This window comes from Pan troglodytes, chromosome X (assembly GCF_028858775.2).
Source record: "Pan troglodytes isolate AG18354 chromosome X, NHGRI_mPanTro3-v2.0_pri, whole genome shotgun sequence".
Lineage (NCBI taxonomy): Eukaryota > Metazoa > Chordata > Mammalia > Primates > Hominidae > Pan > Pan troglodytes.
The window spans coordinates 82,154,601-82,180,801 of record NC_072421.2 but is presented as its reverse complement, the minus strand read 5'-3'; the positions used below and the strand labels follow the sequence as shown (position 1 = coordinate 82,180,801).

The 26,201-nt window shown below is 35.1% G+C and overlaps 1 protein-coding gene across 7 annotated transcripts in view; it reads left to right on the top strand.

Moving 5' to 3' along the window:
- Positions 1 to 10,473: 10,473 nt before the first annotated feature.
- The window catches only part of HDX (highly divergent homeobox), a 183,033-nt gene continuing 167,305 nt past the window's right edge, over positions 10,474 to 26,201 (top strand). For 3 of the 7 annotated variants that reach the window (XR_010154765.1, XM_016943585.4, XM_003317538.6), the window contains exon 1: positions 10,474 to 10,744. The gene's annotated coding sequence lies outside the window, so the exon portion shown is untranslated. Of the gene's footprint in view, positions 10,745 to 24,910; positions 25,020 to 26,201 lie in introns of all 7 variants that reach the window. The other 4 variants (XM_003317539.5, XM_054676909.2, XM_063804410.1 and 1 more) reach the window with 4 other exon arrangements.

The following is a 26,201-nucleotide window of genomic DNA, read 5'->3' as shown; positions in this document are numbered from 1 at the left end:
ATCTACTCCTCTAGTGATTTTGAGATATAAAATAAAATTGTTAACTATATTTACCCTTAATTACAGTTGCCCTATTGTGCTACTGAATACTCGATCTTATTCCTACTATCTAACTGTATTTTTGCACCCATTAACCAAACTCGCTTCTTTCCCCCCTCCCTACTACCCTTTTAAGCCTCTGGTAACCATCGCTATACTCTCTATCTCCATGAGGTCAATTTTTTAGCTTCCATATATGAGTAAGAATATGTGACATTTATCTTTCTGTGCCTGGCTCATTTAATTAAACATAATATCCTCTAGTTCCATCTATGTTGTTGCAAATGACAGAATTTTATTTTTCATGGATGAATAATATGCCATTTTGTATATGTAGCCCCCATTTTCTTTTTTATTATTTAAAATATTTTGTGGGTACATAGTAGGTGTATATATTTTGGCATACATGAGATATTTTGATACAAGCATGCAATGTGAAATAAACACATCATGTAAAACAGGGTATCCATCCTTTTAAGCTTTACACTTTGAGTTACAAACAATCCAATTACATAATTTATTCTAAAATATACTAATAAGTTCTTATTGACTATAGTCACCCTACTGTCCTATCAAATAGTAGGTCTTATTCATTCTTTGTAATTTTGTACTCATTAACCATCCCCACCTCCATCTCAACTTCCCTCTACCCTTCTCAGCCTCTGGTACCATCCTTCTGCTCTCTGTGTCCATGAGTTCAATTGTTTTCATTTTTAGATCCCCCAAATAAGTGAGAACATATGATGTTTTGTCTTTCTGTGCCTGGCTTGTTTCACTTAATATAATGATCTCCAGTTCCATCCATATTGATGCAAATGACTGGAACTCATTCTTTTTGATGGCTGAATAGTACACCATTGTGTATATGTACCAAATTTTCTTCATTCTTCTGTTCATGGACACTTAGGTAGATTCCATATCTTGGCTATTGTGAATATGCTGCAGTAAACATGGGAGTGCAGATACCTCTTCAATATACTGACTTCTGTTGCAGTATTAACGCTCATTTTTGCCAAGCATTACTTTCAGTTGTGCAATATTTCACACATCATTTCAGCACGCACCTTCTTTTTCTTCAGATCCTGCTTCCATAACTGATCACTGAGTTCCAAGTCCTGCTTGAAAATCTCAGTCAGAACACTAACCTATTTGATGTAGTCCTTACCAAGCCTAGCTTATATTTAAAACTCTCTTCACCAACATCCTCCGCCATTACCTATCAAATAAACTTTCTTAAAAGACACACCTGCTAGCCCTGACATATTATTTAAGGGTACTTTTGATTCTTTTTTATAACGTTAAAGGTAAAACTTAGGATAAGGTGAATTATTATTATCACCAAATTGCTTAGCTATCCAATAACAATATTCCAAGAATGAATTGGATTCAATATATTAGCTAAGTAAATTATTCTATTTTAAATTTTAAAAGTGAATTTTTACTGTGCAAACATAGTGAAATCTTTTCACTCCTTTCAAATGCAAACTCATTTTTTCAGCTAGACCTCATCTTTTAGTAGTAAACAAATTAAAGTTAATCATTCCTTCCTAGTTAATTTCAAAGTACTTCTCTATACTCCGTTCTCATATTCTGCTTTCCTATACCCTCAGTAGTGTGCTAGTAAATGTTTAACAATTGGCTCTCTGGTGAAATGGAAGCCCTAATTTGTACCATTTGTTAATTTTCATGTTGTTACTACCCCACCACGGCAGGCTTCAAGCCACTAGTTTTAGGTCAATGAATGCGGAGTTGGGAGGAGATCTGCACAGTCAGCTCTCCTGAGCAAGAGCTGACAGGCTCTAGCACACCACTATCAATATTCACCTATTTCTCTTTCCCCCATTTATTCCAAGGAAGACTAATATTTGATGTGCTTGCTTTTAAAATTATCAGACATATTTATATATAATGCTTTTGGCAACAGGAAGAAGGGCTGCAGGTAGGGAAGGATATAAAGACTCTATGCTAATACTAAAAACTTAAAGTAATTAAAATGAAAGGTCAATGTAACTTAAAGTAATTAAAATGGAAGGTCAATGTAACCGATTTTCCAGGTATTAAAGCTGCAAAGAACTGTGCTTTTGGTATTGCTACACAAGATCTTAATACTAAATCCTTGGTTATGAAGGGCAAAACCAATGTGGGTTGCCATAAGCATCAACTGTGCATAACTATAGGTGATATTGCCAATTGAATATGTTAAGTGTTAAGAAAATGGCTCTTGTCATACTAATTGCTAAATCCTACTTAGAAATCCATATTGCTAACACTGCCAGTTTATATTTTTAGATTTTTAGAACCTGTAGAAGGCTCTAACATATTACACCAATTGGGAAAAAAATGGGTTATACTACCACACAACGCAAATAAGCTCTTTATATTTCCTTCCTATGCACTGTATCACCAACTAGATTTGTGAGCATGAAATGGAACTCAATTATAGTGGTCAAAAAAGGCATGTGAATATAGACAATACAATATGGATCAATACTCTGAAGTTCATTGGGGATTTTTATTAAAGGAAAAGTAATAGAATTAAAATAATTTTTATAGGGCAAGCTTAAAAAATTATGATATAACATTTTCACATATTCTGTGTAATGCAAGTCAGTAGTACAATATGGTATAAAGCTCTGAAAAGGAATCATGGAAATTTTACTACCAAATAATTTTGCTATGTCATTTAGAAAATTTTCTCAACTGGAAACCATGATATTCATTTAAGTTTGAAAGAAAACTGTTGTCTTAAAAACTCTTAAGGTATTCAAAACACTTCATATTTTCCTCTGGGTTTTGTTGTTGGAATCTGACTGCCAGAAAGTACTATTTTACCCACACAAAATTCATGGCAGGGAGTTGTTCTCAATTACTTGCTCTCACTTCCAGGGCCCAGTCTGGCCACATTAGGTTTATTAAAGCTCAAGTCCAAAGCTGAAGGACTCTCTCATTTATCAAGATCCACCTTGGCATTTCTATCTGTCATTTAACTTACCCACGCTCTGTGCTTTAAGCTTCTGTGACTTCCTTATTTCTTGATTTGCCTTGACTCCTTACTACTCACTTACTTGTTTGATAAATCAAATTGACCTGGCCTGAGTTTATTTTGTTTGGTCCTTGGCTACCTCTTCTTTAACTTGACCTTTGTATTTCCATCTGTCCAACATTTTTGGCCTGCCAATTTAGATCCTAATGTTGTTTTCCCAATATTTTTGGTGATTTCTGATACTTATTCTTTTTAACTGGTTCTTGATTTCTGTTACCCAGTTTGAACACCTCTGAATCTAGAATCTTGCCTTCTCTGACTTTTGCTACATGGCTATGTGTTTACATTTTTTTCCAACTACCAATAATTTGGGCATCACTCTCTAGTTTTGACTATTGGCAGTTCTATATACACCTACTTTGGTCTATTCACATAGTTTCAGATTATTTGTTCCACCTTTACTTAGATCTGGTCCTTGAGCCCCTAACTTGCCTTGTCAAATCTTGGCTCTTCAACTTTCTTCCATTAGCTAGGACTGAAAATGACAGGGCTATTGATAGTTACTTTCAAATGATCATCAACTTTATGTGATCAAAAGTATATCATCTAGTAAATTACTGATCTATGGACCTCAGGTAACTCACTTTGCTTCCTTGTACTTTATTTTTCTTATCCATAAAAAGTGAAGGCAGGCTGGGTGCGGTGGCTCACACCAGTAATCTCAGCACTTAGGGAGGCCGAGCCAGGTGGATCACTTGAGGTCAGGCGTTGGGGACCAGCCTAGCCATCATGGAGAAACCCCGTCTCTACTAAAAATACAAAAATTAGCTGGCCATGGTGGTGCGCACCTGTAATTCCAGCTACTCAGGAGACTGAGGCATGGGAATCACTTGAACATGGGAGGCTGAGGTGGCAGTGAGTTGAGATCTCACCAGTGCCACTGCACTCCAGCCTGGGTAACTGAATGAGACTCTGTCTAAAAAATAAAAAATAAAAAATGAAGGCAAAATGGTTTAAAAATGAGATAGGCTTTTTCCTTGTTCAATTTACTTCAAAGATAGCCTTTTCAATCCTTTCTGTTTTTAATGCAGAATGGTTTTTCAAAAGCTTTGCAAATGACTCTAGATTTTTAGGAGCCAATTTTTCCTTTCCTTCCTCAACCCATCCTACACCCCAAGTCATGGTGGAGCACAATAATTAGCTTTTTTGCTGTCTTTTTAATAACCACATGGATGATAAAACATGTATCTAGGTGCTTCTTCAGAAATATTTTGCTTATTTGGGCGAAGGTATTCTCAATGTATCTCTCTTGATTCGAACTGAAGACTACTGTTCCTCTCAGCTCCTCAGACGTTTTAATTCCCCTAGGGGATAAATGAACTTTCAGTTCATATGAGTGCTTGGTTGATATATTTGTATGTATTAAAGAGGATACTGATTTGAAGCATTTGGGGCTGGCCTACACTTCATAGTGCTAAATGGGTAACTCACCACATTCTAGACAAGTTATCTAGACTAGTAACACTCTTATGACCAAATAATTCACTTTGTACATCATCTTAAATCATTTTTCAGGAGCGCTGTTTACCTAGGATCTATCCACTCCAGCAAGTTAACATATAATCTACAGAAAATCCATGGAATTCACCTCCAGTAATAAATATTATGAAATCTATATGTGTGTATGATTCTGGAGAAAGGGTTCATGGCTTTGTCGTATTATCTAAAGTATCTTCAATCTCCCAAATGATTGAGAACCACTTTAAAATGTCAATACAAACAATTTAAACTTTCCAAAAAGTAAACTTCTTTTTTGATACCAATAGGATTCGAGCTGCTTTCAGAAGTCAATCAATATAAATATATAGGTTCCCTATATATTTGATAGCATGCTACAAATAAATTTCAATATGAAATTAGAGAAACATGAATAAATTTCACCATTCACTCAAGAGAGAAATACATAAGTGGAATTCTTTCTGGATGTATACAAAATGTTTTTTTTTTTTTTTGAGGGAGGAGAGGTTTGTTATAGCAAAATTGCTAAATTAGAATACTTGATTCCCTGGTCTCTCACTTTATCCTGACATCATTAACATGAATAGGGGGAGAAACATTTGGAGCCATATCAGGGATATAACAGTAGACATGTCAGAAATAAAACTCTACTATGCAAAACCAGTCATTCTTATTCATAGCTCTAATTTTCCTAGATCCACTCAACTCAGATTCCCACCCCACGTTTAAGGACTATCACACTATTTTACATTCTTAAGTCTGTGGCTGTTCTACTAGACTGCATATTTTGAACACCAAAATCATGTTTTCATAAATTCTATGTAGCTTGCACATAATGAAAGCTAAATAAATATTTGTAGAATGAAATTGCCTCTATATCCCCTGCTTCCATAGTTATAACTAAATACAGTTGTTCTCAACCTTTACCATACATCAGTATTTCCTGGACAGCTTGTTAAAACACAAATTTCTTGGCCCTCCATTCACAGTTTTTGAATCTGTAGGTAGGGATCAAGATTTTACATTTCCAAAGAGTTCTCAGGTGATTTTGATGTTGCTGGTCCAGGGAAAACATGTTGAGAACTATTGGCTTAGTTAAAGTAGAAAAATAACCCAGAAATATTAGTAATATATCACTTCTGAAAAACCGTAGTGGCACTCAAGAATTGGTTTTATTTCAAAAATTTTCTAGGTGAACAAGTCATGTATACATTGTCTATAAAATGAGGTATCTTAATAAGTGAAATACAAAATAGAAATTTAGTGTTCTGTAGAGGCTATTTATGGAATAATTAGAGTAGGACAGTGTCTACTAATGATTCAGAAGGGTTTTCTATCATAGGGTTTACTTTTACCTGGCCACAGTAAGAGCCGAAAAGTTCCTTCAAATGGCATCTCCACTAAAACACTAATAACATGGCTGCAATGGATAATTGAAATCCACAGAGAAACCATAACTTTAACATGTAATTTAAAAATTATTTTCTTCTGCTCCAAATCAGAAGTATTTAAAAGGACAACACTTAATTTCAGCTTTCTCATCATTTTTTGGTGGACAACTTTGAATGGAGATGTCAATAAGCTGTAAAAGGCCTAAAAGGTGGGCAAAATAAAAGTAAAAATCTGCCAGGTGCAATGGCTCAGGCCTGTAATCACAATGAATATTTTAGAAGGGCAAGGTGTAAGGATCACTTGAGGCCATGAGTTTGAGGCTGTAGTGAGCTATGATCGCACCACTGCACTCCAGCCTGAGTGACAGAGCAACACCCTGTCTCTAAAAATTAAAAAAAAGAGAGAAAAGAAAAATAGAAGTGAATAAAAAAGCCTCAATAACCTACAAACAAAGCATAGAGACTCTGATTAATGAAAATCAGCTCTACTAGAAAAATTAATGTAACTTTAAGTAGATTGAAAGTTAGTTTTTTAAACCTAGCAATCCAATGGTTAGAGCTGTGTTCTGGGCTCATTTAGGCAGGTCTCACATATATCAGTAAATGATTGTGTTGGTTAAAATGAACTTAAGAATAAATTCCTTATTAATTGGAAAATTAAGAAAAAAATAAAGTTGGGAGAACTTTCTTTGGTGTATGCAGTTTTATGTTCACCCAAAATGCACTGTGAACATGTTTTTTTCCCCCAATGAAGAATGGGAGAGCAGTAAATTGGTTATCTTTTATTAGTGGTACCCCAACCTAGATTCAGCTCCACCAGACTAAACCAAATCTTAAAATACCAAACTCACTTTTTTCTTTAAGGCATTTTCCTGACTAACTTCCTTCTGACATAATCCAAAAATCGGTAAATTTTGTGTTGAAATCAACTTTAGCAGTCACTCAATATAGATAATCCTTCAACATTGCTGACTGATGGTCACTGAAACATTCCAAGTGATTGAGGCCTTTTGACTTTACGAAACAGTCTCTATCATTTTTGAACACTTGAATTTTAAGCTGAGACTTTTTTTTCCCATCAGTTATCCATTTTGGCCTTGGTAGTGCCCTCTGGAAAACCACAACATAAGTCACATTTGTCTTTGCTCAGCAGTCTTTCAAATATTTGAAGGTAGTTGTATATTCTTGAGATCTTCTCCTCTTTAAGCTAAGCATCCTCAGCTCCTGGAGACTTGCCTCAAATCATGTATTTTTTAGATGCCTCATCATCCTGGTTTTTCTTCTCTAAATGCAGCTATTTGTGAATGTTTATTTTAAAATAAGGATAATCAACAGAAGAGACCAAGTGTGGTCTGACTAGGGTAGAGACTAGTAGAACCCTTAACTCTCTTGATTCAGATAATAACTTTTTATTAATGTAGTTTAAGTATGAATTATCTTGTTTAACAGCTTTGTTATACCAGTTCATATTGAATTTACAGAATTTTTAGATGAACTTCCCAACTTAGGTGTTTATTGCCCTTCCTGTACTTATGCAACTGAGTTTTGTAAACCTAGAATCAAGACTTACTGTTTATCCATGTCAAACTTCATTTTATTGCATTTGTTTGTTGAGTCTTTTGAGATCTTTGAAATCTTGGTTAATATCCATGGTTTAATTATTCTACTTAGATACTTTTTACTTGCAAGTTCAATAAACATGCTTTTAATTGATATATTGTGAACAGGACAGGTACCGGTATCTTAGGCATGTATTGAAAACATCTCTCATCCCTGAATACCTATTACTGCACTACACAATCTATGCTCTCCCCTATCTATTCATTCAACAAAGACCCATTGAGTGCCTACTTAATGCTAGGTACCACTACAACTCTAGGTACTGGAGATATAACAGTAATAAGAGAGGCAACTTCCTACCCCCTTGAACTTTTCATTCTGTTGGGGAAAGGCAAAATAACTAACCAACAAAACAAATAATGTATTTTTCCATAGTGATATGAGAAAAATTAAGCACAGCAAGAAGATACAGGAGACAGATAATTGTGGTGGTGGTGGGGCAATGCTATTTTAAATTGATTGGTCCATGAAGTCCCATCTGAGAAGGTAACATTTTAGCAGACAGCCTGAATTATGTGAAGTATGCTATGTGAAGATCTGGGGAAAGAGTTTCCCAAGAAATAATAGCAAATGCAAAGTCTCTGAAGAGGAAATAGGCATTCCAGAGAGAAAACAGATAACCAAAAAGACCAGAGTAGCTACAGCATAATGAGCCAGGGCAGGAACAAATGGTGGGAAATACACCATAGAAAGGACTTGGGACTTTATTGTTAATGTAATGAGATGCATTTGGAGGGCTTTAAATCAGGTAGTGATATGGTCTGATTCAAACTTTATAAAGAATATTTTGACTGATGTTAAGAGAAACTTTTGAAGAAGGACAAGAGTGGAAGAAAATAAACGATGTAAGATGCTTTTGCAGTATTTCAAACTAGAAGTTACAGTGACTTTAGTGTAACGGTGATAGAGGAGGTACAGAGTATTCAGATTTGGGGCCTAATTTGAAGGTACAGTCTTCAAACATACTAGTGGCTTAGATACAGAGTGAGAGGGGAAAAGAGGAAGGAAAAATTGGATTAATTTAATTGCCTCTTTTTGTACTGTGATTTCATACAAGTCTTCTTGTGTCTTTGCATTATAAACCCTTCAAGGGTAGGGACTCTGATCCTTTTTCTCATATCACTTCAGTTTCAGGTAATTCATAAACGTAATTTATGAATACGTTAATCAATTATCAATAGGCTATTTCTGAATCCTCCACTTTACCCATATAATTCCTTCTTTGAAGTCTCATATTTCATCATTTTTAACACCCTAATCTAGGGGTGTGTCACCTAGAAGCTGGGTTAGCATTACAACTGTCTAACTGGTCTCTCTCACTCCAGCCTATCCCAATGTTACTGAAAATGCAAATTAATGACTTGAAAAATGTGCTTTCAGTCATTCATTCAATACGTACTTACTTATTTGTCTACTTTGTATTTAGGGGCTTTCTAGATTTGAGGGATATAATAATAAACAAAACAGACAAAAATCCCTGCCTTCATAGAGCTTACATTTGCAATAACTAAATATGTAAAATACATTTAATAATAATAAATACTATGAAGAAAAATGAAACAGAAAAAAGGGTATAGAGAGTGTTAAGGATATCACAATTTTAAATAGGAAAACCTCTTTAAAGTGGTTGCATTTGAGCAAAGATTTCAATCAAGTGATGGAGTAAGTCATACAAAGATCAGACAGTACAACAGTACAAGGTCACTGCTGTGGACATGAGCTTGACTTGTTTGAGAAATAGAAGATTAATATATTTGTGAATTAGTGGCTGAGTGACAGGAGGTGAGGTCAGAAAGATGGCAGAGGCCAGATCATTTAGGGCTTTGAGGACATGGTAAGAAATCTGCATTTTATTGTATATGTGAAAGGAAACCATTGAACAATCTGAAGTTGAGCATAATCTGGCTTTTGTTTTAAAAAATAACCTAAACTCCTCTGTAGATAATTGACTATAGAGGATTGAGGTCACATGCTTTATGGCTTTTGGTGGCTTTTAATAAAATAAAAGTTATCTGCCTATTTTCAAAGGCTTTTATTATTAGCCAGTTCCATCTACCACTAGTCCTCAGCATATGCCCTCTATTTGTCAAGCTGATTTCATCATGGGCTTCCTCACATCATATGAATTTATACGTCTCTACCTTTGCCTATCTTTCCCCTTTAAGACGGTGACTTCCATCTGCTCTTATCCACCATTCAAGAACCATCTCAAGTTTTAATTACATAAAATGCTTCCCTGACTTTTCACCTCACTGATGTCTCCAATAATTAAATAATGTAGCTCTTGTCTGTAGTTAATGACTGAGCACATGATCATGTACTTTATTTTATTGTTGTGAATATTTACTGTGTGCTAATCTTGTCTTCCAAACGATGTTGCAAGTTCTATGATAGCAGAGAATCAATGAATTCTATATCTCTCATGGCATCCAGCAAATCTGGGAAGTATATCAAGTGACTGTTAAATGATGTAACATGTGGCTTGACTTCTTTTCTGGAATGGTATAATGATGATCACCCAAGAAGCTTCTGCCAGAATAGGAATTGAGGTTGGATGAATAAAAACCATAGTTTCTTTCCTCAGTCATCGGAGCCAGCCAGTCACGTATAATAGTACACTTGCTTTTACTGTAAAATTCTAAAGGCTCGATGGACACCTTATTGATTTTAGTAAAACTGAATATTTACCTGTCAATCGAACACTGACCACAAAGGACTGTATTTCTTTATGCTATCATTTGATTTTGGCAGCATGTAACAATTTTGTTAAAACCCAATGTCAAGTTGGAAGGCCAGGCAGCACCTGCTCAAATGGCTGGCATGTAACTACTATAGTCACAGGGATGCTCGGTGTTCACAGCTATTCAGGAAGGTATAGAGAGCCCTGGCCGTAGATGTAGCTGATTTGTGTGAGGAAGAGGCAGTCCAGTTGCAGGCAGCCATCTCTCTTCCCCCCTCCCAACTCTTGGGTTCTGGGCTGAGGCCAGGGACTGTCCTGAGCTGATCGCAGGCTCCCATTGGCCGCTGTCTTTTGTGACGTCACGATCATGATGAGAATTGATGATCGGACACGCTGATTTCATTGTCTGAAGCGGCACTGGAGACCCAGGAAAAATCTCGCTGAATCCGCCTGCCTCAGCAGCGGCCTGATCTGGGTTCCGCTGATTCCTTTCGTAACCGCACCACACCCGAGGTAAGCACTCAACACTGAGTGGGTGAGAAGGGCGAAGGAGGGAGGGCAAAGCACCGGGATAATGCTTTTCCTAGTTTGGGGCGAGGTTGGGGGTGGGGGGGTCCATAGGTTCCGTGGCCTAAACAGGCAGACAAAAAACTGGTGCGGATCCTAGGGAGCCAAGTGCCTCTATCCTCCTAGCGAAGGCTGGCGGCTGAGTGAGATTAGAAACGAGCTGCGGATAGGGATACAATGGGGATTGCCAGAGAGCGAAGGACCTTGCTCGGAGAGAGAGCGATGTTTGGGACGCGCTTCTCGACGGGTAGTAGGAGGAAGTGGCGCCTCTGCCTCCGAAGAAAGGAGGGGATTGAATTCTACCACTTCTAGATTTCACTGGACAGTAGATTTCTCACAGCCCTACTCAAAGGCACTGAGAGCGTAGCGCCTGCGCATTAGCACCTTGGTGGGGGCGGGGTGGGTCACTGTGAGGAGAATAGGCGTGGAGTTTGCACAGGCGCTGTTTCGGTTTCACTGGAAGAGGTGGGGCTGAGCCATTTCTGTGCTGAATTTGGAAAGTAGAGACCCAGGGAACATCCCAGGCCTTGTGATGTTTCAAGCACCAGTTGATGGGGAGGGATCTGCCATTTAGTTTAAACTGGCCTACTGAGTAAATCCAGCTTCAAAATGAGCCTTATAAATTTGAGAAGGCACATTCTAAATTTCCAGATATTAGATGTTGAATAACGGAATGAACTCTAGAAGAATTTGTGAAATAGAAGTTTATCAGATAAGAAACTGTTTGGAAAAATAAACACTAATTATTCAAATGAATCTAACTTTTAATCTTAAAGGAGCTCTGATTTGGGGTGACAATGATTTTGAACCTTAAATTCTTTGGAAAGACTCAGAATGAAGTCCATTGTGGAGGCTCAGAGTAAGAAATTTTCCTTTCTTGCCTTTTTCTCTTCTTGGGACAATCTCTTATAAATCTTTAGTCTCCATATCAAGTTTGGTGCTGAGTCCATCTTCTTCCTCTGTGTCTCTGCTAGAATCACTGAAGTCAAATATTATTTTGAGAAGCCCTTTCCCGCACCCCTTCATTGGGAAGGCTGTTATATTACTTATATTAAGGCTTTTATTACTCAGCAGTTGTGGGGAACAATGAAGAACAACCTGCCTGTCTATTATTGATGAATAGATTGTACAGTATTGTTATTAATTGCCCTCCACAGTCTGATCATAGACTCCTGACAATTTTACAGAGGAATCTGGATTTTTCTCTATTTCTCATAGTTAAGGGATTATCAAGTACTGGTAAATTTTCCTTTGAAAGCCTTCTCACACCATTCCTCCTTTACAATCTAAATTCTCATCAGCACCCATGTAGTCACTGTAGGAGCTTCCTAGGCAGTCTTCACCTGTGCCCCAAATCCTTAGTGGTCTGTGAACACTTCTTTCAACAAATCACTTTCTTTAACCAACATATTCTTGGCCCCTTATTTTCTATTGTTTCAAGCCTAATTCCACCCGAATTTTAAAGAACTTCATAATCTGGCCTCATTGTAATGCAGGAGCCTTATTTTCCTTTATTCTTCAGGGCACAACTCTCTTTAATGTTCAGTTAGTGAGAACAATCTACCTTTATATCTTTGCTCCTTATACCATTACTGTCCCCTCCACGTAGGATGTCCTCTCTTCTACATAATTCACATCTTACCCGCTTTGGAAACTCAACTCAAATTCCACCCCTCCACAAGTGCCTTCCAAATTAATCTAACGCAAGTGTTACTGACCTCACTTTTCCTAGAATTCCCACATCAATTATTGTCTTTGTCAGTTGCTTGTAGGCTGCTTTGTATTGTCTCCTTTGTTATTGTTGTTGTTGTTGTTGTTGTTGTGTGTGTGTGTGTGTGTGTGTGTTAGACTGGAATCCTCAAATGGATTTTAAACCCTTCCTTAAGGGTTGGGACCATGACGTCTATTTCTTTATTATCTGCCCATAGCACCTAACTGAATAATCAAAATAGCTGTAGCTATATATGTTCTTTTTTTTTCCCCTAGAAAACAATTTCCTGGGAAATGAAGCAGTATTTTTATAGAGAGAACTGTATACATGTGAAAGCTTATTCATCGTTGGTCAGGCAAGAGACCCTCCAATGACTAAATAAACCTGAATTTAAGTCAGAGGAAAGAAATTACACAGATCTCTATTTACTGGGTGGCCTTCAAATATATCATGTCCTCATAAACAAGATCAAGGGAGGGAACACTATCCCAGAAGAGGTTCTGTCTGTAATTTTCTCAGTTTGAAAAATACTAAATAAAGAGGTATTCCACTGTTCTATACTTCTCTTTGGTGACATTGTATCATGTATCTTTAAAAATACACAAATTACTCACTTTTTATTACATTTTATCTACAATTGCTATCTTATATTGATTATTCCTGATAGTTTTCATGTGTACATCTCTTGAATCAGAGATGACCTTTGTGATGGTTGTTACAATTGCTATTATATATTGGTTGTCACTTTCCTATCCTTCAGGCTTCAAATTGCATTCTTCTGCAGAGCTCAAGTTTTACTTGAATGACAGTGTGATTATGGTTTAATACAGAGGTTTTTCACATATTTCACTTTGGCTCCTGCCTCACTTTGAGGTACCATCCCAATATCACATAAAAGTTTTTGACTTAGAAACATAGATTAAAAGCAGTCTGAAGGGTGTTTTAACCTGTAAATTAGAACATCATTATTGTAGATAATTGTAAGTGAACCATGAATGTTATTCATTGTAAGGGAAAATCCTTTGACCTTTTCTCTGATTACCTACATTATATGAAACTCCTCAAAGCTGTTTTAGCTTATAGCCAGCTTTCATAGTAATTGAGACTTTCCTAGACATTTACACATAGACCAATAGAGAAAACTGATCAAACTTAAGCAACTCTGGATAGAATGTGGTGCTTAGAAATATGCTGTAAAGTTTAGAGAGCCCAAAATAAAATATGAAAAAAACTGAGTGTGACATGCGTTTTTTAAGGCTTGTTTTACAATTTCTATCTGGAGGATGACATTGGGTTTTCTCATTTAAGTTGTAGAGTTTAAGTTGGGAGAGATTTTATAGTGATAAGCCAATCCCCTTATTTTACAAGTAAAGAATCTGAAGCCCAAAGAAGTGAGGTACTTTACTAGCATTAATAAACACTAATATTTTTTAAGCACTTAGTGCCAGGCATTGTGCTAAAAACTTTATATATCTTATTACATTTAAACATCACAAAATCTATATGAAAGAGTGTATAGTATTATTTCCCATTTTACAAATGAGAAAACATATTTCAAAGCAGTTGATTTTCCCAGGACCACACAGCTACTATACGTCACAGTCAAGACCCAATCACGGGTTTGACTTCTAATCACCAAGTTATGCTTGACTAAGGTCAATATAATGAACTTTTGGCAGAGCTTTAGCTAGGATCTAAATCTCTGGAATCTGAGATGTGTGTGTGTGTGTGTGTGTGTGTGTGTGTGTGCATACATTCCATAAACACCATATTACTTCTACAAAGTTAGAGATTTGTAAGATTACCCAAATAAATGGTGTATACTTACATTTGTTTTAGATATTTTATTAAAACACACTCTCTCAGTCTTGATTGAAAAAATATAGCATGAAAATTTGCATAAAATACATTTTAAAAACATTTATTTCCTTCTGCTTTTAAAATTGTATCATACTTCCAGAGGGAATTATATTTTTATAGTGTAATCTCCAACAGAATAAATAAAATTTGCATTGTTGATTTTTATTTTATTGTGGAGTCAGTGAGCTAAAACTGAAATTGGTGGTTTCTTAATATACTTGCATTGAGTACACTATATCTAGGTACACTAGTTTGGGAGCAAATATTGATAATTCTAGAGATATATTATGCATAAGAAGGGAGCTTGAGACACTGGCATATTCAGAAGCTATCACTGATATCCTAATACCTTTCCAGTCTGCATAAAATTTTAAGGAAATAAGTTGAAACCTGTCTGTCCAAATGAGGTCATTCTTGTGCCAACTAGTAGCAAAATTGCCTGGATTAAACCAGAGATCTAGGTATAAGGCAACTGGATACATGAAATTATACTGTTAGTCAATTAAATGCTTCACCTTACATCTTCCATCTGTAAAGAAATCTAGAACAATATCTGTCTTACCTTTTGTTTCACAAAAGGTCTCCTATTATTTAAAAACTAGACATATGTGCATTTGGGTTGATCCTTAGAATCTTTGAGGCTATTATTGTCAGGGTGGCAAAATTTAGCAAACTATCTCCTTAGCTTCTTTTCCCTTGGAGTTAGGGACAGTTTCTTTCAAGCTTCTAAAAACAGTCATGCAAACATGTGGCTTATATACTCCCCTAAGCACTTTTGTTATTAGGCAAATATTAGTGTATGGTGCTCATGCAAGGTCATATACTACTAAGTAGCAAAGCCAGGATTTGAGGGCAGGTGTTATTCTAGACACTGTATGCTCAACTGTTAAGCTACCAGGTATAAGTTAAAGAGCTACAGTGAGGCCTATCTTCATTGTTTTTCAAAAAATTTATGTGTATACACACACACACACACACACGTATATGTAAATTCATACACACACACACACACACTCATATAACATGTATATTTTCCCCTAGTTTCTTTTCTCCTTCTGAACCTCTAATACCTGTAATATTTTCCTTTTTTTTTCCTTAGTGGAGATGACATTTTTTACATAAATAAAGGCTGAAGTTAAGGGGAAAGGGCTCATTGTGCTGACCTCCAATGGCTTCACTGGCAGAAGGCACATAAACCCATATTCTTTCTTACTGTCAAACCAACCAATGTTGAAAGCACTTCATGAGTGGATTTTATTAAAACATAGATTATATTATTATATAACTTTTCTAATACACTAATTTAATGATTCAATATTTTCTTATTTGGCTAGCTTAATGTACCTATTGTATGTTTTATGGATGGAATAGCTGTGCCATTTAAGAAAGTAATTATCTGAGAGGCATTTTCAAAATAGCTTTGCCCTTTCATAGACCGAAAATTTGTTGTGTTGAAATCCCCTTGTACTAATTTGTTTCCACACTGCTATAAAGAACTTCTCGAGAATAGGTATTTTATAAAGAAAAGATATTTAACTGACTCACAGTTCCACATGGCTGGGGAGGCCTCAGGAAATTTACAATCATTGTGGAAGTTGAAAGAAATGCAAGGCACGTCTTACATGGCAGCAGGAGAGAGTAAGAGCGAGGTGGGAACTGCCAAACACTTTTACACCATTTCACTCATGATCATGAGAACAGCATGGGGGAAACCGCCCCCATGATCCAGTCATTTTCCATCAGGTTACTCCCTCCACATGTGGGGATTACAATTCCAGATAAGACTTGGGTGGGGACACAGAGTCAAACCATATCACCTCTCAACAAAGCAACAATTGGAAGAGATCCAGGCATTGTAAAATGTGGAAGAAGAAATATATTCTGTAATAGTGGGAAATATTACATTAGGTATTAGAATGCTCAGTCCTGACTCCTCATTATTCTAAGACAAAAGTATAGCCACATGAATTTATTTTTGAATATCTGTGTTAGTTAATAAAGTAATGAGTCAGACACTTTATTTAGGCTCACTTCCATCACTAATAAATGGTTAAAAGATGCTGGAAGTCAGTTTGAGATTATTTTTCTTCTCCCAACTAGTAATACTGAATGCAGAGAGAAACATTTTGAATTCAGTATTGTTTGTGATATGGAGCCTTAGGTAGGGATTGTTGAATCCCTCCCTTGCTATTCAAAGTGTGTTCCATAGAGTGGTAGCATGAACACCACCTGGGAGATGCTTAGAAACTGCAAAATCTCTGGCCCCACACTAGATATACTGAATCAGAATCTGCGTTTTAACAAGACCTCCCAGTTACTTACTAATATGTATATTAATGTCTGAGAAGAACTGAAGTAAAGTGAAATCTTACTTCCTGTACAACAGAGACTTTTAAGAGCTGGTGGTCATAGAAACAAAAACTTGAATTTTCTTTTGTCTGTTTTCGCATTTGTAAAGAAATATGCGATCTAAGCATTCTCCATTATATATTGTATGACAAATACAGATCAGCTTTGTTCCATTCTGAGGTATACATTGTATCATTAAGAGAAAAAAACTACACCAATGTCATAGGTAAAATCGATAAGCCTCTGAGTATATCCACTCACATTGGTGATAGCAATGGCTTTACCATTGAAATGATATTTATCCTAATTACTTGACTTTTCAACAGAGTGTTACAGAAGAATATAGTTGTATTGGGTTCACTGTCACCAACATCCTCAAGGGGAATGGTATGTTGTCTCTTTGCTGCCATAATATATTACCACAAAATTATTGCCCTAGAACAACCCAAACTTATTATCTTATGGTTCCAGAAGGCACAAGTCTGAATGGGTCTTTTTGGGTTAAAATAAATATGTCAGCAGTACTTTCCTTTTTGGCACCTCTAGAGAAGGTTTTGTTTCCTTGGCTTTTCCAACTTTTAGAGGCTACCCCCAAAAACAAAAGCAAAATTTTTCCTACACTGACAAAATCTATCTTTGGATCTCTGTTTGAGATATTCTGCCTTAAGTATCTTTTGTTTTTGTTTTATTTTTTTCATTTGAAGAATAAAGGAGGAGTTTTTCCTGTGGCTATCAGATTTGGGGTTCTACTCTATGAGACTTTTAAGTCATTATGCAATTTCTTTATTTTTATTTTTTTGACAAGAAGTCTTGAGCATGATTACATTATGCATTTTCTTACTCTTTAAAGTATTTGTGGGGATAATCCTTCATTATTTGATTGACAAAAATATATATGTTTATAGTGTGTAACATGGTGATTGGATATATGTACACATTGTGGAACAGCTAAATCAAGCTAATAACAAATCAGTTACCTCACATACTTATTTTGTGGTAAAAACATGTAAAATCCACTCTCTTAGCAATTTTCAAGCATCCAATACATTGTTATTAACTGTAGTCACCATGTTATACAATAGATCTCTTGAACTTATTCTTCCTGTCTAACTAAAATTTTGTATTCCTTGATCAACATCTACCCAATTCCTCACTGTTCTCCAGCCTTGATAACTACCATTCTACTCTCTGCTTCTATGAATTTGACTTTTTTCTTTTTTAGATTCCACATATGTGAGATCACGCAGTATTTGTCTTTCTGTGCCTGGCTTATTTCACTTAATATAAAGTCCTCGAGGTTCCTCTATGTAGTTGCAAATTACAAGATTATTTTTTCTTTGTCAATGCTGAATGGTATTCCATTTTGTATATATGCCACATTTTCTTTATCCATTCATCTGTTGATAGACACTTAGGTTGACTCCATATCTTGGCTATTGTGAATAATACTGCAGTGAGTGAACATGGGAGTGCAGATATATCTTCAAGATACTGATTTTATTTCCTTTGGCTATATATTGAGAAGTGGGATTGCTGAATCATATGTGGTAGGAGTTCTATTTTTAATTTTTTAGGGACCTCTATACTGTTTTCCATAATGACTGTACTAATTTAAATCCCCACCAAAGTTGTACAAGAGTTTCCTTTTCTCGATAGGGATAAATTTATGCTTTCACATTTTCATTGTCTAAATACATGTGTGTTTGTATGTTGTTTCTACACTATATATGTGTATGTTTATATAATGTTACCTACTTACCACTTGATGGTGTACTTTGAGGGATATCCCCCTAACCTCTAATGTGTGACTAAATCTTTTTCCCCTAAATTTGTGCAGGTTGATGTAAAATCAGGAATGAGAGTTGTAAGATAATTAAATAGTCTATCTCTTTGTGTACTTCCCTCATTAGTAAGTTAAAATACAACCTACATTTTAAAAGTATTAACAAGACTGTCATTTGCAAGATTGTGAAATGTTAGCTTTCAATGGTTGTGGCAGTACAAACACTCTCCAGTGAAACATAGAAGTGATTTACCTGCACATTTTTTAGGGCTAGAAATGTACAAAGAAACACAATTTATTGAAACAAAATTTACTCAACGAATATGAATGAATCAAGGTACTACTTAGCTCATTTGGAGACACTGTATATCATTGGTCATTAGTGCCATATATCACTGTCATATATTCTGTATGGATGGATGCATGTGGGATTGCATAAAAACAGAGCCAAAGGAAATAGTCATTCAGTTGAGTCCTTATTTATGTTTTTGTCATTCAGCTGTTTATCCATTTGAAATTGATCTTTTTACTTTTTTTTAGTATTTTTAATTTTTTTATTTTTAACTTTTGTGGGTACATAGTAGGTGTACACATTTATGGGGTACATGAGATATTTTGATATAAGCATGCAGTGCATAATAATCACATCATGGAAAATGGGCTATCCATTCCCTTAAGCGTTTATCCTTTGTGTTACAAACAATTCAGTTATACTTTTTTAGTTATTTTAAAATATATAATTAAATTATTTTGACTATAGTCACCCTGTTGTGCTATCAAATACTAGGTACTTATTCTTTCTGATATCTGATGGTATGATTAGGTATTTATAGTTTTAGGTGTATATTATTTGAACACATTACCATGTGAATAAAGCAAGTGTCATTAAAGGCTAATACATTTTTATCATTGATTAAACATTCTGAGATCCAGTATATTTACTTGCTAATGCATTTATTTGGTAGAAGCTTTCTTTAGAATTTAGTCATTAGGGATGTAGCTATAGACATATATGTCCCTTATATTTTCATATATTTATGTGGAGTATGTGTACATAAAATTTTCTTGCAATTTGTGTTCATGTCACTATGAATATGTTTTATGTAGCTGGCAAAACTGAATATTAATTACATAATTTTAAGTGTGTTTTAAAGCGAGGTCAGTGAACAATTTCTTTGTGCCCTGAGAAAGTCATATGATAAGTTTTTATTAAAATCTCCTTTTGTTTCTATTTTCACCTAAGCAATATAAGTTAATTTTAGCTCTAAAAAGAAAGAGATGTGTACAATACATTTCAGTAAATTCTAGCTTAATAAACAGATAACATACTCTCATAGTATTAGAATAAACAGATGTCTGTCACTAGACTTTATGCTTTGAAGATGCTGGAATTTATTTTTTACAATATCTAAAAACTTGGCGAGATGATTTTAAAATAAAGTAAATAGAGAGGTGAATCCCCATCTCTACTAAAATACAAAAATTAGGCGGGCATGGTGGCCAGTGCCTGTAATCTTAGCTACTCAGAGGCTGAGGCAGGAGAATTGCTTGAATCCAGGAGATGGAGGCTGCAGTGAGCCGAGATCGCGCCATTGCACTTCAGCCTGGGCAACAAGAGCGAAGCTCCATCTCAGAAAAAAAAAAAAGCTTTTTGTAATATTAAATTTATACTAAAAAATTCTGGAGTGGCTTCCATGCATATGTGGACACGATGCTATTTGTTGGGCTTAACTTTCACATTCTTAAACATTTTGAAAGATTAAACTCTTATTGCATAGACAGGGATCTCAGGATCAGTCTTCTTTTTGCCATCATAATATCATAATGTACATATCCTTCATTTGAGGTTCATATATAAATTGTGTAGGAGTGGATTGATGTACGTTAAAAGAGTTATTCGCAGTACTGATGGCCAGTTGATGATATGTTAACTAATAACAAAAATAGGCTTGGCGTAGCACATTACAGTTTATTAAGTATTTTAATGAAGATGACACATCATTTGAAGAAGAATAGGACAGGTTTTATAGTCCCATTTTCCAGATGAAGGAACTGAGGTTCCAGAGGTCAATTATCTCTGCTAAAGTCACAAGACTAGCAAGTAATGAAGCTTAAGAGCTTAATAGGATGGAGGTATCCAGACTCCTAAAGCATTCCCACTCCACCACTCCAAAAGGTCACCTGAATTTCTGCTTGTAGCAATGATGAAGTAACAGTAACAGGATTTCCTCTTTTACCTTAAATATCTAAACACAAACAAACAAACAAAAACAGAAAAAAATAGAAAATAATGAATTTTAGACCTTTGACAAAAGGCAGCACAGGACCATGATTCTTGAGAGAAGGGAGACAAGATGAGCCTTATGAATGTCCCAACTTACTGCCTTGGGAAAGTTTCCAGACAATAGCTCAGGTGAAAGGAGCCCAAAAAGGCTAGGAGTCTCTCTGAGTTGAGAAGACATAGTTCAGAGTTCAGAAAGTACAAGGGTGCCTACAATTTGAGGAACAGTGTACTGGAGAGAACATTGCACAGTGAAGGAGAAAACTGCATATGGAGAGAGCTTCAGAGATCTGCAGAGGGACCCTTCAAGTTTCTGAATAATGATCAGCTCAAGTGTGTGATGAAACTGATGAGGACAGAGAAAGAACCACAATAAAGAAACAGGCAAATCAATCCTCAGAACTCACGGAGGACCAGGAATAGTTATGTTCCCACTAGCCAGATTGGAAAACATCATATTTCAAGAGGCATTTAAGAAAGTCCTCACAAGGGTATTGCCTGAGTAATGGAGCAAATTAGATCTAGAATAAAGGCAATTCTAAATTTGCCTGACAAAAGCAAACTTCAAAAGAACCAAACCAATTCCTAGTAACTTAAATATATCCCCAAACAAAGGCAAACATATTCAAATACTACAAAAACAGACAGTACCCAAAAACAAGATTCATAATATCTGATTTTAAACGAAAAATTACCAAGCATGCAAAGAAATAGGAAAATATACAACCCATATTCCTGTGAGAAAGCAATAAGAAAAACAGAATAAAAAAGGGTGTGAAATTAGTAGAGAAGAATTAAAAAACAGTTATTATTTCTGCAATCCATATGTTCAATAAGGTAGAAGAAAGCACAAGCAAGATTAGAACAAAATAGATTTTTTTAAAAGATCCACATTGATTGAAATTCTAGAGACAAAATATAGCATATGAAATGGCAAATGCACTGGATAGTTTTAACAGCAGATTAGCTACTGCAGAAGAAAAAAAATAGTGAACTTTAATACATACAAATAAAAAGTATTCAAAGTGAAAAGTAGAGAGAAAAATATGAGAAATAAATGAATGGAGCAACAATGAATTGTGAGGCAATGTCATTCAACCTACCATCCATATTTTTTGAGTCACAGAAGGTGGGAAGTAGAAGAAAATTATCTAAAAACGAACAGTTGAAAATTTTACAAATTTGATGAAATCTATGAACCCACATACCCAAGAAGCTCAATATATCCCACAAATAAGAACAATGAAGAAAATGGCACCAAGATATTTCATACTCTAATAATTGAAATTCATAGAAAAGAGAAAATCTTAAATGCAGCCAGAGAAAATAACTGCACTTTATGTATAGGAGAACAAATATGACAATGGTAGGATATATCTCACGGAAACAATGCAACACAGAAAACAATGGGGCAACATTCTTAATGTGCTGAAAGAAAAAAATAAGTTAACTTCTTAGAATTTTATATATAAAAAAAGCAATATAAAAGTATACATATGTAACAAACCTGCACGTTGTGCACATGTACCCTAAAACTTAAAGTATAATAATAAGATTTTAAAAAATTATAAAAAATAAATTTAAAAAAAGTTCATCCACTCATACCAAAGTATAAAATACATCCCTAGCAGATATACATTATCAAAACTGTTAAAGGAAATCATCACACCGAAGAAAAGTAATACCAAATTGAAATTTTAACATACATAATGGAAAGGAGAGTACTGGAAATAGTAAATATGTGGGTATAAATGAAAGATCTTTTAATTTATAAAATCATTTTAAGCAATAACAATTTAATTTTTAAAATAACTTATTTGGGATTTAGTAGCATTTGTAAAAGCAAAATGTGTAGCAATAATAGCACAAAGGCCAGTAGAGGAGAAATAAAAGGATAATTTAATGGATACGTAGAAAACTTGAAATCTATTACTTGAGGGTCACTTTAACAAAATACTAGTAGAAGAGCAAATTAAGCTCAAAACAAGGATAAAGAGGAAATGATAATGCTAAGAGCATAAATAATTGATATAGAAAACAGAAAAGCAATGAACAAATGCAATGAAACCAAATGTTAGATCTTAAGAGAAAAAAAAAGGAGAGAGGACACAAATTGCCAATATCATAATGAGGGAGAATGTACCACAATAGACTGTACAGACATTAAACAGTATACTCACAAAGTTAACCTATATGACTATACATTCCATAACTTAAAGGAAATGGACCAATTTCTTAAAAGTTGGAAATTACTAAAATTAATTGTAAAAGAAAAACAGTAACTTAATATTTTATATTTAATTAGAGAAATTGAATTTTTAATTAAAATCTTCCTTAAAAGAAATCTTCAGACCCAAATTGCTTTACTCATTAATGCTACAAAGCATTTAAGAAAGAAATAATATCAAATATACACAAAAGTTTTTTAGGGCACAGAAGTGGAGGTAATACTTTGCAACTCATTTGAGCACTTATTATGTCCAAGGCATTGTTCTAGAAGCTGGTTAATTAAAAAGATGAAAATTTGCTTCCTCTAATACAGAAGCTTATAGTATGTGAGACAGAGAAGGAACTCTCTCCCTCTGCCATACACTTAGGTCTGCCTGATTGGTTAAGGCAGAGCAAAGTAGATTATCTTGCATTGTATAGAGAGTTGAGTTTAAAACTCTTTCTTTGTAAAATCAGCAGAAGTGAACTTGGCCCACTGATTTCCCTTTGTCTATCATTGGTACACAAAAATTGACAGACTGACCTGGGAGTGGAATACCAATGTTTGTTCTATCCAAGAGTCCCCAACCTCTACAACAACTCTTTCCTTCTCCCAACCAAAACCCCGCTTGCTCTGTGTTGTTAAGAATAATTTAATATTTCATCTAATGTTTTTATTTGCCTTATTTACTAAATATTAAGCAAAAGATGGCAGTTGTTTTGTTTACTAAACAATTATTGCCATAAATTGTACTTCACCACAACCATATATCCACATGGTAGAGGGGTTGATTTTAATCCAACTTTCTATTCCACTACTGCTCAGTTCATAATGTGTGAAATAAAATAGCCATTTTAACTACTATAGATCATCACTAGAGTAAAAGGGCACAGTAGTAATCCTTCACATATATCATTCCTCCAGCAAATCCAAGAAAATAAGTGTCACAAAATCTACAAGGTAAGGCCCAAATGATAGAGTCATGAGTAAACCTCTCAGGCCTTTCCTGAAAATTCTGGTCTTTTACCAGATTAGAAAAAACAAACTAATGAAAAACAACAAAACCCGGCAAATTAAGAGTGAGAGGGAATTGCTAAAGGCAAGCCCACTGACAGCATGACAAACGATGACAGACAAGGAGAGTAAAAGAGAAACTATAAAAAGGATATGCAAAAATTTTAATGTGTTTTAATGAAGAGACAGACACCGTATCACAATTATTAGAACACCATTTATTAAATTATGTTTATAATGATGACCCATTCTTATAAAAACACTTTATTTTTCTATTCCCTGTTTAACAACTCAAGAGAGTGAATAAGGTAGTTCAGAAATATTTTCATCTAAGATGAAAACTTATGAAAAATAAAGTTTTATTGCTCAAAGGAGTATACACTTTAGCTTTCCAGAATGAAAAGATATTATTTCCCAAAATATCTTAGAAATGGAAGTATAGTGGCAACTGGGGAATTTTCATATGTCTTCATACCAAATTATGCAGAACAACTAGAGACTATACAATTAAACATGAAGCATTTATTTTTGTGGCCAAGAAAATTAAAATGCCAAGAAAAAATGCCTAGAAGTATATTATTACTAATGTCTTTTATTTGCTTCAAAACATTTCTAATATTTAATTTATTCAAAAGTGTAGTTATTTGTATTTTCATATCTAAAAGCTTCTGAGAAAGACGGAAAACTGGTTGTGTGTGTGTGTGTGTGTGTGTTTTAGATTTTAAACCAGTAATATCAGCCCAAAAGTATTGCTCTTCAGCAAGGGTTAAATAAATATAGCTTTGATTTGACTTAAAGTTCCTTAAAGTTTAGTTTGATCTAAATTTTAAAAATGCAGTGCTAGACTTCCGATTCTGACCAACATGAAGTAAGCCCACTATAACCTTCTCTCCTGATTATTACAGCTACAATCTCTGGACAAAATTTTAAGAGAAACTCCCTCAGAACTCCTAAAGGTAAACAAAAGCAGGCAGATTGAGGATGGCAGTCAGAATATGAAGTGACCATATATGGGTGAGTTTCCCAGTTTTCTCCCATTTCTCTTGAGACTTTGACCCAAGGCTGGATCCATCTCATGGAACTATGGAGCAGTACATTACTGGCTAAAACTGCAATAGCAGCTGGCAGTCCCAACAGTGTGAGAGTAAATTCTGAGTCAGTTTCATTCTCTGTCTTTCACTTCCACTTTTTAATCAATGGTGGCTCCAGTTGCAGAGCTATGCTGCAGTGACAATAGAACAACTAAAATAAACTCTAAGGGAAACCCTATATTTCTGTCTAGAGGACCAGGAAAAGTGGCCCTTGCAGGCTGTACAGTGAGTGGAGAATCATGGAGAGGAAAGAGTTGAGGAAGGGGATCTTTTAATACTGGGCATCAACCTGTGGAAAGCTTAAGCTCATCCTTGAGTTGTTCAGGAGTGGGACAGATTCGAAATAGATAGCAGAGGCTTTGGAAATAGAATTGACATTGAAACCACCACCCAAATGGTACTAGTGTGAGGAAAGACCCAAAATAACACAGAAAAGGATTTCAAAACTGAGCTGACTTGCTGACAGAAGTTTTTTAAAAAAAGTATTTGCAGTTGAATCTGACATAGTAGATTGCCTGCTAACTGTGTTCTGCCAAATCAACATTCTCAAGAGGATGCCAACAAATAATATTCAAAAGAACCAAAATAGAATTTAAACATACTCAACAGGAGATGCCAACACCAATATGACCCAGATGTTGGAATTCTATCAAAAGGTGTTAAAACAGCTACTATAACTATGCTCCCTTAGATGAAAATAAACACCTTGAAAAAGAGTAAGCTGTGAGAAGTTCTCAGCAGAGTAATAGAGCCTAGAAAATAATACTAAATGGAAATTATAGAGCTGAAAATTCATTATCTGAAATTTTTTTACAGGCACCATCTGTGCTCAGTAAGAGAATGATGAAGACAGTGGAAACAGTCAGTGAACTTTAAGATAAATCAACACAAATTAATCTGATGACCAGAGAGGAAAAAAATATGTAGAAATATGAACAGAACCTCAAGCCCTATGGGATGATATAAAAATAGTATTCATGTCACTGAAATCCCAGAAGGACAGGAGAGAGATTGGTGTAGAAAAAAATATTTGAAGAAACAATGTCTGAAAACTTCTCAAATTTTGTAAAAGATGAAAATTTACAGATTCAATATCAAGGAGCTT